The sequence below is a fragment of the Sapajus apella genome, unplaced genomic scaffold, assembly GCF_009761245.1.
Source record: "Sapajus apella isolate SASKATOON/1434 unplaced genomic scaffold, GSC_monkey_1.0 scaffold113, whole genome shotgun sequence".
NCBI classification, from domain to species: domain Eukaryota; kingdom Metazoa; phylum Chordata; class Mammalia; order Primates; family Cebidae; genus Sapajus; species Sapajus apella.
The window spans coordinates 4,762,644-4,780,658 of NW_022437053.1; the positions used below are offsets into that span (position 1 = coordinate 4,762,644).

Below are 18,015 nucleotides of genomic sequence, written 5' to 3' on the forward strand. Positions count from 1 at the left end.
CGACATGTTGCCCAGGCTGGTCTTGAACCCCCGGGCTCAAAGAAACTGCCTATCTTGGCCTCCCAAAGTGCTAGGACTACAGGCATGAGCCAACATGCTCAGCCTGGCATGCCCAGCCTAACTTACTAAAGTCTTTTGTTCTGCCATAGATTTTGTTAAGAGATTATAAGGACAAATTACATCCTAGGAGAAAATCATCGCAAATTTCATTTGAACAGAGTTTGTATCCAGAGTATGTAAGGAACACTCAAAAGTCAACAATAGGAAAAAAAAAAAAAACCCAATAAACAATGGTAAAAGATGTAAACAGATACTTTCCCAAAAAAAGGTACATAGATGTCAGATATGCACATGAAAATATGCTCAACATGATTAATCATTAGAGAGTTGTGAATTAAAACTATAGTGCAATACCAATACACACGTATTAGAATGTCTTGAACAATTGCAGAATAAATGCTGGTGAGGATGTGGTGGAACAATGGAACTCTTACACATTTCCTCTGGAAAGCAAATGGTTACACCTCTACAGCACAATAGAAGACACTGTATAATTAACAGTATATCCGGTTACACAAAGTAGAATGTACACCTCCTGTATTATCAGCATTCTCACTGCTGGAAACTTATATGTCACACACACGCAGACGTGTACATAAAAAGTGAGAGCTGCTTTATTCATAACTGCCAAAATTTGAAAGTCCCCAGATTTCCTTCAACTGATTGACAAACTGCTTTACATGCATGTAATGAAATGATTAAAAACACCCTTGATTAATGCAACAAAAATAGATGAATATAAAAATGAAAGATCAAAAGCTATATATTATATGATTTTATTCATATGACTCTGAGAAAGGCAAAATTATAGGAGAAAAAGAGATTGCTGGTTGCCTGAGGCTGGAAAATGGGAAGAGGTATAATCAGTGAGGAGGTTCCATGGGAAAATTTGGGGAGTGATGGTTTCACAGTGGGGAACACAAGGCTGTGCATTTGTCAATCCCGACAGAACTGTACAACAGAAAAGTATGTTTTTGCTGTACATAAACTTCTATAAGATCTGCCAGGCTGTGAGCACAGAGATGAAGTTCATACTCGGACAAATGAATCTGCCTGTGTTAGGAATGAAGCTCACAGTTACACAGAAGGGGGTGTGCAGAGAGATGGCCAGAGTTGCAATATGCTGACTTGATTTTGTAAAGCTAAAGATCAGAACTGCAATTTTAGTTTTGACTATTCTGTTTATTTCTATCATCTTGATACGAAGGGAAATGATATCTATGGACATCCACATTTCTCTAACAATTTGTTATTTGATCTAGAACCTGACATTTCTCTCTATTTTCTGATTTGCCGTGTCCAACTGCCTCTACTTGGCTTTCAGGCAATATTCACCAGCATTAGGACCCACCTGACGTCATAAACTTTAGACTCTCATAACTTCTCTCAGTTCATTCATTTTGCCCCCTTTACATGCAGCACGGCCCTTCCGCTGCCAGATCAGAGCATATTCCCTTGAAGTTTTTAATTCACCTTGCTCTGAAATTTGCCTCCACCTGCTCATCTATGGCCTCTCCCTGCCCATTTCTGAACTCTCCTCCGGCCTCCTGCTTCTGCTGATGGTGACTGGCGTGTAGCTAACACGAAGAGAGGGTTTTATGTGCAGGTGTTTTTCCTGGTGTTATAGTAGCACACGTAATCCTCATCTCACATTTCAAGGCACTTTCTTCTCTGGAATTTTACGGTATGATCTATACAGTTTATAAACGTGGGTCAGAGACTTCATGTCCATATCATATATATGTCAAAGTCATTTATTAAGAAGCCCGGGAGTGACCTTTACAGGAAAAACAGTTTCTGGATGGTAAGGCCTTACGTTGTGACTGCTGCATACATACTTAAAGATGATATGTTTCAATTTGTAAGTTTTCAGAGGTGGAGCTGAAGAACCAGGTAATATGTTATTGCCATACTGAAAACCATGCTTATTACATTGACTTATTTTCTCTCATATGACATATTGCACTTTTAATTTTTAAATATGTATTGGGAAATCATGAATATATGTATTTACATATGTGTTTGTGTGTGTGTGTGTATGTGTGTGTCTGAAAATTATGATACTTGCTTTGAAGAAACTATTAATGTCTGCCTATCTTGTTTAAAAAAAATAATTTGAGCTGAAAATCACAAATATGTGCTGATTTTCTACCAATGTGGTGCAGTGGGAGTGTAGAAGGTAAGGTTTCTGAATTCAAAGAATTCTTTCCATATGTTTGGGTGGGGGGATGCCAAGCGGGTGCACACACACACACACACACACCCTCTACAGCACAGTAAAAGACATTGTATAATTAAGATTTGCACTGATGAAGGTGACTGCCAAAAATATATATATATATTTGAGTTCAGAAAAGGGTTTGCTGACTGGCCAATGTGTACTGACTATTTGCTGAATTTTTCCAAAAACAGAACGCAGTAGTCCTTGGACTACAGATAAAATCTTCATGCTCAGAGGTAAAAAAAAAAAAAAAGGCAGCTCAGACAGAAGACACACTATTAGTAAAAGCCTAGAAGGGGAAGTTTGCGTGGCAAGGCAGGGCGTGCTTGGACCCCTCACAGCGAGGCAGCAATTTGTTTTCTACATTGTGAGCTAAAGCTTCCCACCAACAGAGCAATTGTGTATGTGCTGTAGTCTTAACTTTGAAAATTTAGAGTGACAGACCTTTGCTCTCATCCTCGGACCTAAAGGAAAAGAGAACAATAGGCTCATAAGCGAAAACAATGGCATAGTCCCTCGTCAGCTAAAATGTGTTATTTATTACCTAAAATTATAGTAAGTTGGTTTATTAATAACGGGCTTCCTACTGAACACTTCCTCTGAGTCCATTCAGGAAGACTTTTAGAAGACCCTGAAAACAAAATGGAGTGATTCAACTAAAAATAGAAAAATAAATGGATGTCAGTTCTGCCCATTGAAACAGAGGGAAAAAAAGGCCCTCTGGTTGCTATAGATGTGAGCACCTGCTTTCTCTACCCGACTCAACCTGTGCTTAAGATGCCTAATCAGGGCCTCCATTCCCTGTGGTTAATCAGTATTCAAGTACCTTATTTAATTACATGGCAACGATTCCTTTGTAATTCCTTTGCTTTCCGCAGACATACCTAGTAACCTTTGTTCAAACCATAGTGCGTTTCCAATTAATATATCAAAAGGCGCAAGCTTAAACTTTGACATTCGTAGAAACCTTTGACTTAGAAGTATTTTTTTCTAAAGAGACTAATTACCATGCTTGACCTTGGGACTCTTAGGAAGGAGAGTATTTTATTTTAGATTCAACTGAAACCACTGTCTGTACCTTATTTCAGTGGCTGACTCTCAGCATTTGGTCCATTGTGTTAAAATGTCTTCAATTTCCTACCTCAAGACTATTAAAGTTATTTCCTCTGTGTCATGACAGTAGACCCAGATCTTCAAACAGAGACAGAAAAGGCTGGTGTTGAGTCAGAAGTTAAATACCTGCATTTTACTGAGATCCTCTTTGGAAACTTCAGCCCAGAACAGATGAATCTGGGTTTGCTTGCTGGTGAAATATAAGCAGGAGTGATATTCTTGTATATATCCGTCTATGAGGGTGATAGAAGCAGGTGTTATATTCTTGTATATATCAGTCTATCAGTCTAAGCAGGAGAGATATTCTTGTATATATCCGTCTATGAGGGTAATCAAAACTGGCGTCTATTGTATGCTCCTTTAATTTTTGTTTTTATTCTCTATTTTCAAGGCTACATATAAATTTTAAATCTTTTATCACTTTGCTATGAAGGTATTTGTCTGAAGCTAATGCCTAATTTTTCAAATGATGTTTTTCTTCTCTACAAAAACCAGATATTGAGAGTTTTAACATTCCTTTTTCCTCCATCTAACAATGGGTAGTTATTAGAACATTAAAATGAAGACTCACCATTATATTTTTTAAACGTTCTTTCAGGGCCTTCTTTCTTAAACTATGTTGTGAGAATAAATAAATCAATTTGAGAGTTTTACAATTTTAGATTTTTTGCAAGATACCTCATATTTTGCATTTATTTTGCCGTGCTTTAGCAAAGCATTTTGCAATGATGTAAGAAAGTTTCCAGTTAATTTATCTGCATTAAAATACCATCTTAAAATGACTGAAACGCCTTCCTTATTCATTGAGTGACATACCATTCCTTGATATTAAAAATTGATTAGTTCCTTTCACTTTATTATCCTTCCATTCACGTTTGTTTATTCATTTTAAATGCTATTTAGGAAAGCACTTAGTTTTCTTAGAACTAATCATGTAGGGGAGACAAGCCCAGGCTTCTAAATGAGTTTAGAACTGTATAACCCCATTATTGCTCCCCACTAGATGAGGATGTGCAGATTTTGTGCCTTTCCACAATAGTTACATGTGGAGTGTTCCAAGCTCCAGATGAGCTTATCAGACTGAGAGGAAATTGACTGGCGCAAAGCGAACTTCCTCGTCTAAATTTCATTGGTGTTATTGTCATTGTCTATGGCTGGTTGATTTAATGTGCATCCAGTGTCGGGCCGTGTGTCCTCTAAGGAAGGAAGATGGATTTGACCTCAGGGCTGGCTCACTCGACTGCAGAATCCACAATGGGAGATTCGTCTTTCTTTGTAGGCACATCCCTGGGAAAGTACCACATCCAAAGGGAAATTAAATATTTTCTTTCCCATTCTTTATCTTCGTGGGTACTCCTGGAAGATTCTTGGTGGCTTCGTGATTGAGATGAGAGCCACAGTCCACACCTCTGACACTGGAACCCGTGATTCCTCGGCTCTCAGCTGCCTGCCTGTGATGGGCACAGACAGAACAGGTTGCTGACGTGACGCCACAGAAAGAAGTTTGGACTGCAGGTTCAGCTGCTAATTGTTGGATTTAAAAAAAAATAAGTGGACAACATGAAGACTTAACTATTTGATAACACCCAAAATATTAGTTCTGGCCATTCTCACGGAATCACTGATCAGTCTCTGCCCAGGAAGAGGACAAGAGGCTGACAAGTACCATCTGCTCCCTGGGAAGAGGCACAGGGGCAGCCTCACTCATCAGAAAACCATCCGGCTGTGAGCACAAAGCTGTCATCCTCATCGGTGCGCAGCCACGCCCTGCTCGCCTTTCGTCCTGACCCATTGTTCTTAGGGAGGACGCCAGCGTACCTTCTGTGGGCCTGTGTCCACTGGAATGTCCGCCTCATGTCTCTCGGCTCCCTCTCTGCCTCTGTGTTGTCACAGGCATTTTCATCCATTCTTCTAGAATATTCTTGTCCACCTTAGTTTTGTTTGTTTTTCTCGTCTACCTTCTCAGCTCCTAATATGATCAGATGATCCCTTCTGAGAGTGTATTTTTAAAAAGTGGGTCACCAAGCACCCAGTCTTGGCAGAGCAGTTTATAATTTCTAAAGGAGACACTAAAGTTCTACTCATAGCTTCCATGGAAGGAGAGTTTATTTCCCAAGCTTGAAATGGGTGACCTTTGAATAGGTATCAACTTGTTTTTAGACCATCAACAATAAAATTACTGGATTTGCTGTTATTGTATAATGAAACATGGGTCTAATCCTGTTCGTAAAATGAGTTCCCCTGTAGATGCTACCTTTTCATACATGATCAAGTAAGAGCATTCTATAAATGTCCAGTGCCGTCCTCCCAGGCCTGCAAGGCCTCCGACTTCCTCAGCCTGGTCCAGATGCGATTGCTGCTGTCTGGTCCCGTGTGTAAGAGCCCACTTCACTCCCGTGGATTTGGGCTGGCCTCCCAGCTGCTGCCAGACCCTCCCGTGGGGCTTGAGAGGATGCTGCGTTCTGCTCACCCTGCTCTGTCCTCATATCTTGCCTTGCTGCAGCCCTTTTGGCCCCAAAGTAGGCCCTTTCATTGATTCTGGAAAATTCTGAATCCATCCCTCTAAAGCAGAGAGTTCTCCTGGGTTTCATGGATCCCCTCTTCCGCAAGTAATCCATGGACAGAATTTGGAGAGAATCTTTGAACTTAGGTGTAAAGAGAATTTCATTTTTATTTCCACTAACCTCTAACTGAAATTTAGCATGATTTCCAATTTTGAGTGAAGCACAAACTACAGCAATTCATTAATAAAAGTCACAGACTTTCTAACATCATATTACAATAATTGCAGGAATTTCAAAGTGCCATTTTCATTCCTTACTACATCAAAATTCTAGTATTTAGCTCACTGGTAGATGTTTTATTTAATGCATCACCGGAGAGGCGCATACGTTACTGGCTTAGAAAAGTTTATTAGTAGGATTATCGTTTACATCAGTGTGATTGAATTCCTTAACTACCGTATGTATTTTATTTTATTCCATTAAAAACCAGGGCTCTCTGGGCATCATCAGATTGCAAAAAGGCCCCAAGGTACAAATGAAATTTAAGCTTCTCATCCCTGAAGTATTTCACAGGTACTTGAATATTTTCAGGCATTATCCAAAACAATTTCAACATAGATTCTGGGAAAGGAAAAAACTTCTTTCATACGTTTTCAGATAATTACGTAGATATTTACATTTCTCCCTCTCTTGCAGGTATTTTACTCCCTCACCCTGTAACATTCTAACTTTATTTAACGTCTCCTTGTAAATAGCACCAGGTCCATGTCTTGACCTTCCTCCATGCTCTCGTGACCACGGTTGGCTTGTCCAGCTGGACTCTAGATTGACTGTTCTTTAAGGAGCTGTACAATGCCAAGACTCATAAAACTTAAGACGAGAAAATATCCCATATGGAATTTACAAATTCTTCTTCATCATTGCGTGTTCATTATTGACCAAATAAAAATAAGCAAAGAATAACTATTTTTTCAGAGAGGAGAATCATGTCTTTTCAACATATTTATTCCCTTGAATGAAATCTTAATATATCTGTGTCTGCCTTGCTGCAATTAGCTCCAAGCCCAAACACTGAGACAAGAGAATTTTTATGCTGTCAGGGATTTTTAAAAACATAGCTGGTAACCCCATTATTACATTGATAATTTTATTTTAAAATAGTCATACAGAAAAAGGGCAGTGCTTCCTAAAGAAGAAACAACACGGAGTGGTGAAATTTTAGGCATTAATTTAAGTACTTACAATTGAATGAATAATACTCAGGCCAACCTCTCTTCCAATCTACTTGCAGAAGCCGTCTAACCAAAGAAAATTTGTGGCTGTGATGGGGTTTCTGAATCTGATGATAGTGGACCATATCATTCAGATAAACCTCTCAAGACAGACAAAAACATGCTTGAATGTTTTAGAAAGCTAACAAGCTATTGAAGACTTGAGGGGCCAAGTTCAGGGAAAGGAAAAAACATCAGAAAGATGGTCATTTGGGGCCAGCCCTCCTCTGTGGATATCAGTAAGTTAAGCATCTGGGAGGGTTGTGAGCTAAGGAGATCTTTTGACAGCCTTGTGAATCCAAGGACAGAATGAGTCTAAGGCCCACCGAGGGGTCAGCCTGGCAAACACCACTTAGTTGGGGTAGGAATCCCCGAGAAATATATCCTGTGAGTAAGGATAAACTAGAGACATCCCAGCCCTTCCAGAATCAGAAGCCCAGCAACAAATCACGTCAATCTTAAAACCAGATTAAGCGGATTCAGGAGAGCTTGTGTCCTAGTTACCCACAATGAAATGCAAATCCGCTAAAGCACTTTTGTCTGAAGTCCCAAATTACGTTTGTAAATTTTCATATTCAATATCCGAAGTTAATAGAAATTGCACAGACAGAGAAGGAGAAAATAAGCAACTAAGAGGAGGAAAGCAAGAAATAGAAGCAGACTCACAGGGGTCATCGCGATGGGATGCCCACACCTGCCACTGGCCCTTTCCTTTCCTCCTCCTGCCCATACATGGGGTCAGCTGAGCGTCCCACACAGGTCTGGAGTGTGTGCCTCTGTGATCATCTTGGGGTCTTGGGGTCCAGCCTGTGAGATAAAGCAATTATCAATCAGACTGCCAAAGAACCATCACTAGAACGTTCAAGTAAGTAAAAGATAAGACATATAATTTGAACAGTGAACTAGAAATACTAAAGAGGAAGTAAATTATACAAGAAAAAAATTAAGACTGAAATTTAGGAACTCTGAAGGGAGAATTAAGTAGAAGATTGGCCAGAATAAAATGACCAAAATAAAGTGTTGAAAAGTTAAAGGATGGAAACTGTAGAAGCAGAGGTGCAATAAGGCAATGCTTTTTTACCAAAGAGCTGATACAGGCGACTAGATTTCAGAAAAAGGAAGAAGATGAGGGAAACGGAGTGTTGGAAGCAGTGAGAGCTGAGAAATTTTCAAAACGGATGAAAGACACCAAATCAGAAATTCCAAACCCCTATAAAGTCCAATCAGGGTGAATAAGAACATGATTAAAAGCCACTTAAACACACCTAAGTAATCAGCTGAAAACCAGACCCAACAAAATTCTTGAAAGCACCTAGAGACAAAACACTAATTTCCTTCCAAGGTGTAGTCATTACATTGAGAGTTACTTCTCAACTCAGAAGATGGAATTCAGAAGACAACAGAGTGAATTCAAAATGCTTTCACAGACTCCCGCTGGGCACAGTGGCTCATGCCTGTAATCCCAGCACTTTGGGAGGCCGAGGTGGACGGATCGGGAGGGCAGGAGAGCGAGACCATCCTGGCCAACATGGTGAAACCCCGTCTCTACAAAAGTACAAAATTAGCCGGCCGTGGTGGCACATGCTTATACTCCCAGCCGCTCAGGACGCTGAGGCAGGAGAATGGCTTGAACCCGGGAAGCACAGGTTTCAGTGAGCCGAGGTCGCACCATTGTGCTCCAGCCTGGTGATAGAGCAAGACTCCATCTTAAAAAAAGAGAACTCCTGTCAGGCCTCCTACCCTGGGAGTCTGTGTGCTTTGGAGTGCTTTCTCCAAAACGTTTAAGTCCCTCTCTTGTACCCGGTTGGCTGGGCTGGCAGTGCCTACCTTGAAATTGTCCAGGTCTCTCCCTGGCTGTCTCACTGGGCTCACTGAGCCCGGGGTGCACTGCCTGGCCCCTAGCTCTTTGCTTTCTGACCTCCTGCCTATACATGGGGTCAACTGGATGCCCCACGTAGGTCTGGAGCTTGTGCCTATGTGATCATCGTGGGGCCCTGGAGCCCTGGGCCTGGCCGGGTCTGGGAGGGCTGTCTGCTGAGTGGACACTTTCTGCTTACTGGCATGAGCTTGGGCCACAAAAATGATGCTGGCACAGGGGCAGTAGTAGGTATTCTTTTCTTGGGGCACCCACTGCCACTGGCCCTCAGTATGATGGCTTCCCCCGCTTGGCGCCGCGTGACAGATGGTCATCCAGGGGGGCCGTGCCTATCTTCTCTGAGGGCTTTTGAGACCACTGCCCAGCAAAGGCAACAAACCCTGCCCATCAGTGCCTCTCCTGACCCTGGTGAGGGGCCCTGGTGCTCTTGGCCTGTCTCAGCCATGTGGGATGCAGGAGGCCCATTTTTTGTGTCAATGGCATGGCTCTTCCTGCTCTGCCATGCCCCCTAGGTTCTTACACTGGTATGTTCTCGCAAGGCAGGGTGTGGTTTGCATCAAAACAGAGTCAGGAAGAGCTAAGATGCTGTGAGAGCAGAAGAGCAAGTGTGGTGTTGATAGAATGAGCAAATGGACAGACCGAACGGAGTGGAGATCCCAAAGACGCGATGATGCTTCCCCAGAAACCCGGCGTTGTGAAGCTTGTGTTCAAAACATGGTGAAAGGATGCACTGTTTGCCTATCACTGTAGGACATTACTTTCTTCTGTATAGAACGTAAAATAAAATAAGATCCCTCTGCACATTACCTAGACATCAATTTCAGGTTGATTAAAAACGTAAATGTAAATAAAATTGAAACATTCCTAAACAGATATCTCTATGACCATTACATTGATGGTCAGGACATAATGAGGTGTTGCTCAGCCTTGTTTGTTATTAAAGAAATAATTACAAATTTATACAGAACTGAGATGGCATGTCATGCAGGTTAGAATGGAAACATTTTAAAGATCCCAGTAAATATGAAGTTTTTGTTAAAAGTGTGGGGAATCAAGGATTGCTTTACACTGACAGTTGGAAAATCACTGAGGACGATTATTAAAGTTGACAGTGTACATCCTTTATGTCCAAACAATTCCACTCTTAGAATCTTACGCAAGTAAAGTTTCACTTACGCATTCAAAAAGACACTTCTATAAATGTTCATTGCTTACATGTTGTGCTAGTGAAGAATTGATGAGAATCCAAACGTTCATCTGTAGGTGAACTGATAGCAATGTTTGATTTTTTCTGTGTGTGTGTGCGTGTGCATGTGTGCGTGTGCACATGTGCGTGTGTGTGCGTATGCGTGTGTTTGTGTGTGTGTTTGTGTGTGTGTGCACACGCTGAGAGGGTTTTGAAGCAGCAACAACCCAGTAGCAATGATTACACCCACCATCCTCATCTTGGTCTCTAAATATGATTTTCTAATAAAATAAATAGGACTCCTTTAGTAAATGGCTGATTCTAGGACTGGGGAGGAAATGTAGGGAAAATAGAGAAAAATATGGGCAAATGGAGCATCCTGTAATGCCAGGCAGTAAGAAAAGGGTAAAAGACACAAGGATGGGACATGTAAAAGAAATAAAGGAGCCCCCAATGGCCAAACAGTTTGAACAACAAATTAATAATGAAGCCAGCCCAGTGGTGTGCACCTGTAATCCCAGCTACATGGGAAGCTGAGGCAAAAGGATCACTTGAACCCACGACTTTGAGACTAATCTGGGCAACACGGTGAGACCCCATCTCAAAAAAAATGATAATTAAATGTATTGCAATTTAGCCCCCAAAATAAAATAGACATGAGTCCATACAGATATAATGATTGAATATATAAATAAATGTGGAGAGGAAAAAACACAAATATTCCTCTCAGAAGAATTCACAATACTTTCTGTAGCTACTTCTTGCTAGGAGGTGGCGTTAAACTCCACTCCATTCCCATTTGAGTGTAGGCTGGACTTAATGATTTTTTTAAGACTAGAATATGAAACGGGGGAAATAAAGCATCTTTGCCACAGAGGGGCCTGGCAAACCTGATGGCGCCCAGGTGATCACGGTGGCTCTCACCAGTGGTGAGCCACGTGGAGAGTGTGGTACGATGCATTGAGAATAGCACATCACTGCTGTGGTAGCCACCCAGGAAACCCATGTCTACATTCAGCCATAAGAAAAACATCAGGCAAAACCAGATTGAGGGATATTTAACAGGGTACCTGACCAGTACTCCTCAAAACTGTCAAGGTGGTCAAAAACAAGGCAAGACGAAGAAACTGTCACGGACTGGAAGAAACTAAAGACACGTAACAGATCATCACAGTGGGCCCAAGGCTGGACTCTGGAACAGTAAGAGGGTAATTGTAAAACTCAGTAAGTCTAGAGCTGTCACAGAGTAGTGCAACAATGCAGTTTGTTAGTTTTGGCAGTGTACCAGGGTGATGGAAAATTAACAATGGGAGGAAGAGTCACACGTAGATAGGAAATCTGTGCCATGTTTGAAGCTTTTCTGTAAATCTGAAATTATTCTAAAGCAATTTTTTTTTTCAGACAGAGTCTGGCTCTGTCACCCAGGCTGGAGTGCAGTGGCATGATCTCGGCTCATTGCAACTTCTACCTCCCAGGTTCAAGCAATTCTCCTGCCTCAGCCTCCTGAGTAGCTGGGATTACAAGTGCACACGACCACAGCTGACTAACTTGTATTTTTAGTAGAGATGAGGTTTCACCACGTTGGTCAGACTGGTCTGCAATTCCTAACCTCAAGTGATCCACCAGCCTCAGCCTCCCAGACTGCTGGGATTACAGGTGTGAGCCACTGTGCCCGGCTCTAAAGCAAATGTTTATTTAAAAAATAATTGGCTGTCACTTACCAGACACCTACTGGAATGGTCAAAATCCAGAACACTGACACCATCAAATGCTGGAGAGGATATGGAGCGGCAGGAGATCTCCTGCATTGCTGGTGGAAATGCAGAATAGTAGCAGACTTTGGAGACAGTTTGGCAGCTTCTTAACAAAACTAAACATACTCTGACCATGTGACCCAGCAGTTACACTCCTTGATACTTGCCCAGAGGAACCTGCATGTGGATGTTTGTGCCAGCTTTATTCTTAATCACCAAAACTTAGAAATAAGCAAGATGTCTTTCTGTAGGTAAATGAATAAGTAAACTTTGGTACACCAGACAATGGAATAGTATTCAGGGCTAGTAATAAATGAACCATCAAGCCATAAGAAAACATGGATGAATATCAGATGCATATTACTAAGTGAAAGAAGCCAACTGAAAAAGCTAAAACTGTATGATTCTAACTGTGTGGCATTCTGGAAAAGGTGAAACTCAAAACTCTACGGAGAGCAGTGGTTGCCGGGGGATGGGCAGGGCAGGAGGGAAGTGCACGGACAGGTGGATTTTCTGGGCGCTGAAACTACTCTGTGTGATGTTACGGCAGGGGGTATGTGCCACACGTTTGTCCACATCCACAGAATGTACACACCAACAGGGAGCCTACCGTGACCTGTGGACTCTCAGTGGAAGTAAATGCCCCACTCTGGTGTGGCTGTCATCATGCAGAGACCATGTGCGTGTAGGGTAGGGTCTTCATGGGGAATCTCTGTAACTTCCTCTCAATTTTGCTGTGACCCGAAAACCATTCTAAAAAATAAAGTCTTTAAAAAATCATAGGCTAGATCTGGGTGGAAACTTACACCAGTGGTTCTATAACAGTGGAATCAGAAACACCGGAAAATTATTACATGCAGATTCCAGGGACGTCCTGCTGAGTCCCAGAAATTGCATTTTAAGAGGACTGGCCTGGGACCTTGGAATCTGTGTTTTTAGTAAGAGCCCCCAGATGTGTTGAATATTAGTGACGCATATAAATGAAAATATAGTTGGGAACACTGCTTCCAGAAAATTAATGAATAGCCAGTGATCATGCAGCTAGTTGAGCTGCAACCAGAAACCAGGTCTCAGAATCCCTTAGGAGAGGCAGGAATGGCTCCTTTATAGTTCTGAAATTGTTTCTGTTAGTAGACCTGTGGATCTGTTACCATGTCCATATCATATGGATCCTGTTATCATAGTGAACATTGGCACAAGCAAACCCGGGGTCAAAGCAGGTGAGACGGTAAGAAATGCAGCAGCAGTAACAGCTGGGAGAGCCATGGGTCTGCCACGTTTGGGAATTCCAGAGAATTCCAGTGTGGTGTTTTCTACTTCAGGGTGACTGCAGAGGACGGCAGAATTGCTCCTCCTCAAGACACCTGCTGAGCTGTAATTGCCTTCAGACTTCCAGATGCCACAAAGTCTGTTTGCCTGCACATATTGTAAGACAAACCTTCAAATAAGACAGGAAGCTGGAGCCGTTGCCTTCTTTCAGCTTCTGCTGGGAAAGCCCTTTAAGACCTTGGGTGGGGCAGCAGCTTTGTGCCCTGTCGTCAAGCTTCGAGATATTTTAAGATTCCATAAATCATCTTTACAGAAACAATGTTTAAAGTAATAAGCCAATTAAATGAATTCCTACACAGTGGGACTATTTCCAGACCCACCTTGCAGGAGACCCTGTGTCTCTGCAGCCTTGGCGTATGTGGCTAGCCTCCTCTTCGGGCTGATTTCTCTCTTGGCTTCCAGACTAGGTCTCCATGTTGTTCCTCCCTCACCTACCTGCCGCTGGTCCCTGTTGGAGAGCTTTTCTCCTAGTGCGCAGCCTCTTCCAGACGCTGACCTCGGGCCTGGACCTCCATCTCAACTGTGGGATGCTCATGGGTGCTTCAGAATCACACAGCACTCATATGCCTCTCATCCTGGTGAGACGGTTACCTGCACCTTCATCCAGGTGATTCTCAAGCCTGTGCAGTTTCTCTTCTCTGCTGGAAAGGTCTAAGCTGGGTGTTTATGTAGAGAAAAGTTTCTAGACTTACAGAGACAGCAAAGGCTCAGAACACCCTGGAAGATAAACCATTTTGCCTTGTAGGCTTTGCCTAGGGACAATCCAACCTAAAACATGTCATTCTTGAGGCAGCTGTGTTAAAGGGCAAAGTTTTCAAAGTCGGAAAAAAATTCACACCATTGTGCAGCTTGTAGGCATTATAAAGTAATATAAGATCTTTCCATATTCTAGATATGACTTGTATTAGATACGTAGATTGAAAATATAGTCTATATTTTTCTCTAAATATGTCTGTAGCTTATCTTTGATCCTAATAACAGGGTTTTTGATAGAGCAAAATTTTAATTTTGATGAAATCCAATTTATCATATTTTTCTTTTATGGATCTTGCTTTTGATATCATACCTAAAAACTCACTGTCTAGACTGTTGTCTGAAAGATTTCTTTCCATGTTTTTCCAAATTTTTATAGTTTGATATCTGTCTATTTTGAATTAATTTTTGTGCATGGTATTCAGTATAGATTAAGGTTTGGCATGGGGGGCTATGAATGTTCAATTTTTCAAGCACCATTTGTTGAGAAAGCTATCCTTCCTCCATTGACTTGCTTTTGCGCCTCTGTAAAAAAAAAAATCGCTTAGACATATTTGAATCTATTTATGGAATCTCTGTGTATGTCCCCTCCACCAATATCAAACTGTCTCAATTACTGTAGCTATATATTTAATCTTAACATCAGGTAGAGTGCTTCCCCCTATTTTAATTCTTTTTTGAAATTGTTTTAGCTAGTCAAATTTCTCTGCCTTTTCATAAAACTTTTGGAATAGCTTAACTTATATACCAAAAAAAAGGTCTAGCTGGAATTTTGTAAAGAACCACGGATAAGTGACATCTTTATTATACTGAGTCTTACAAAATGGAACACAGTGCATCTCTCCGTTATTTACATCTTTGTTAGTATGTAGAAAAAGTGATGGATTTTTATGTCTTGATCTTGTATCATTTGATCTTGCTGAACTTACTCATTAGTTCTAGGAGTTAGTTTTTTTTATATAGATTGTTGGGGATTTTGTATGCAGATAATTAGAGAGTGTTTTCTTTCTCTCCAGTCTGTATGACTTTGATTTCCTTTTTGTGTCTGACTGTACGGGCTAAAACTTCTAGCACTGCGCTGGGTGCTAAGAATGGACATCTGTGCCTTGCTGCCGAAACTGGTGATAAAGCGTTTACTCTTCTACCATGAAGTGTGACATTAGATGAAATGTTTTATTTATAAAATCAACAATGTCTTTCTCTATTCCTGATTTTCTAAGAGTTTTAGTTATGTGGATATTAAATTTTGTCAAAAGCATTTATCTATCAAATGATAAGATTACGTTAGTTTTTCTTCTTTAGTCTGTTCTTATGATTGATAACATTGATTTTTAGTTGTTGAACCATTGCTAGAATAAACCCCATTTGGTGGTTGTATAGTCTTTTTTATAAGTGGCTAGATTCAATTTACCATTTTTTTAAAATCATTTTTCATCTCAATTTATAAAATACTGTAGGGTTATTTTGTACTTTTTTGTCTAGCTTGATATTGAGGTGATATTGACCTTATAAAATATTGTGGGAACTGTTTCATCTATATTAGTTTTTGACAAATATTATTAGAATTGATGCTAATATTCGTTAAACCCTCTATTAAAGCTATCAGAGCATGAAGCCTTCTTTTCCGGAAGGTTTAAACATTATATATTTAATTTCTTATTTTGTATTGACTGACATTTGATAATTTCCTTGTTCTTGTGAATCCAAGGTACTGTCTAGTATCCTTTTATTTAACCTTTAGTATTTCCTGTAGAGAAGGTTTACTAGTAACATACTCTCAGTTTTAGTTTATCTGAGAATGTCTTAATTTCTCCTTCATTTTTTTCAGAAGTATTTTTGCTGACTATAGAATTCTTGATCACCAGTCCTTTTCCTTCAGTGCTTTGTTGAGCCGGTTGGGAGTGGGGAGGCGCGGAGAGAGAGAGAGAGAGACAATGCTTTCAGTGTTTGGCAGGGGGGGGGGTGTTTGTGTGTGTGTGCGCTTGCACGCGTGTGTGTGTGAGTGCGTGTGTGCGCGCACACGTGCGTGTGTGTGTGATGGAATACTTTCCATGCTTTGGCAGATAGTTTACAGGCCTGCCTTAACCTTCATTCTTCAGTTCGTCTTTCACAGAGATTGAAGATCCATCAGATATGAGATGTTAGGATCTTCCGTGTCTTTTCTGGGCATGCCTACAGCCCTGCACATGAGCATGCCCTTATAGATCTTCAGTTACACGTTAGAGCTTTTCGAAGCACTGTATTTACAATCTCAGCCTCCTGGGTATTTATTTAAGGATTTTCATCAGCCTCCTGCTGGCCCACCTAGCATCAGCACCTCAGGCATCCAGGGTGTTCAACACCTGTGGCTAATAGTTTTGGACAGACGCTGTGGGTATGGCTTTCTTCCCTGAACCAGCTCTGATTCAGGCCAGCCCACCCAAAGCTCCTAACCCGTTCTGCCCCCTCTGCTTGCTGCCAGGCTGCTGGTTTTCGTGGTTACCATAGTTATAAGGTTGCTCAGTTTCAAGGCTGTCACAGAAATAAGAAATGGGGAATGAGAATTGGCCAACTTGGAATATTTAATGCCACATAGCTTCCTTGTGTTACTGAGATCCAGCCGTTTCTCCTGGATGAACACTGCTTGAACTGCTGCAAGTGTCTGGTTAATTTTCAAAGTTCGGAATCATTTGATTTTAACTTTCCTTGCTGCTGTTACCAGTATTATTGCTTTCATGGAGGGAACTTTCAGAGGCTTTTACATGAGTCTGCTTTTTGCTTCTCTCTTAGTATATGCCTGTGTTTTTAAGTGGTTGCCAAGGATTTGCAATATACATATTAAATTAACTAAGCTCCCCTCAATAACACCGTACCATTTAACAGGTACTGCAGGTGCCTTTCCCGGAGTACCTCCAGCTTCTCCCTCTTGTTCCTTATGTGGCTAATGTCTCATCACCCAGTGCATTGTTACTATTATTGCTTTAAACAGTAACATTTTAGATCAATTGTAAATAAGAAAAATAAAAGATTTTACTTTACCTTAATTTCTTTTTTCTCCAGTGCTCTTTCTTTCTTTTACATAGGTTTAATTTTGACATTAAAAAAATTTTTTTCTTCTGCTTGAAGAACTTCTTTTAATATATTTTTCTGGGCAGGTCTGCTGCCGTTTTATTTTCCAACTTTTTATGTGTCTGGGCGGTCTGTATTTCTCCTTCACATTTTTCAGTCATGTAAGTTTCTTAATTAAACTTTTTATTTTGAGATAACTGTAGGTTCATATGCAGCTGTAAAAAATAATACAGAGCTTCCATGTACCATTCCCTCATTACCCCCAGTGGTAACGTCTTGCAAAAGGATAGTATACTAGCAAAACATTGACATGAGAGAGTCAAGACACAGAACGTTTCCACCATCATAAGGATCACTCGTGCTGCCTCTTTATAGCCACATTCACTCCCTCCTGTCCTTGATCCCTGGAAATACTAATTTGTTCTCTGTTTCTACAATTTTGGCATTTCAAGCATAGATAAATTGTATAATAGCAGATGGAAACTTTGTTTTTAAATTATACTTTAAGTTCTGGGGTACATGTGCAGCTCCTGCAGGATTGCTACATGGTTATACACATGCCATGATGGTATTTCTCCTAATGCTATCCCTCCCAAATCCCTCCACCCCCTGCTATCCCTCCCCTAGTCCCCCCAGCCCCTAACAGGCCCTGGTGTGTGATGTTCCCGTCCCTGTGTCCCTGTGTTCTCATTGTTCAACACCCATTTATGAGTGAGAACATGTGGTGTTTGGCTTTCTGTTCTTGTGTCAGTTTGCTGAGAATGATGGTTTCCAGCTTCATCCATGTCCCTGCAAAGAACGTGAACTCATCCTTTTTTATGGCTTCATAGTATTCCATGGTGTGTATGTGCCACATTTTCTTTAACCAGTCTATCATTTGGTTGGTTCCAAGTCTTTGCC

General features: G+C 41.1%; 1 protein-coding gene and 1 long non-coding RNA gene across 4 annotated transcripts in view; both read left to right on the plus strand.

The window, feature by feature from the left end:
• GABRG3 (gamma-aminobutyric acid type A receptor subunit gamma3) overlaps window positions 1–18,015 on the plus strand; it is a 484,848-nt gene that overhangs the window by 358,531 nt on the left and 108,302 nt on the right. The window lies entirely within an intron of this gene.
• Window positions 4–6,975, plus strand: LOC116537698. Its single transcript, XR_004263263.1, has 2 exons — window positions 4–3,648; window positions 3,690–6,975. It is a non-coding gene; the product is annotated as an uncharacterized LOC116537698 (long non-coding RNA).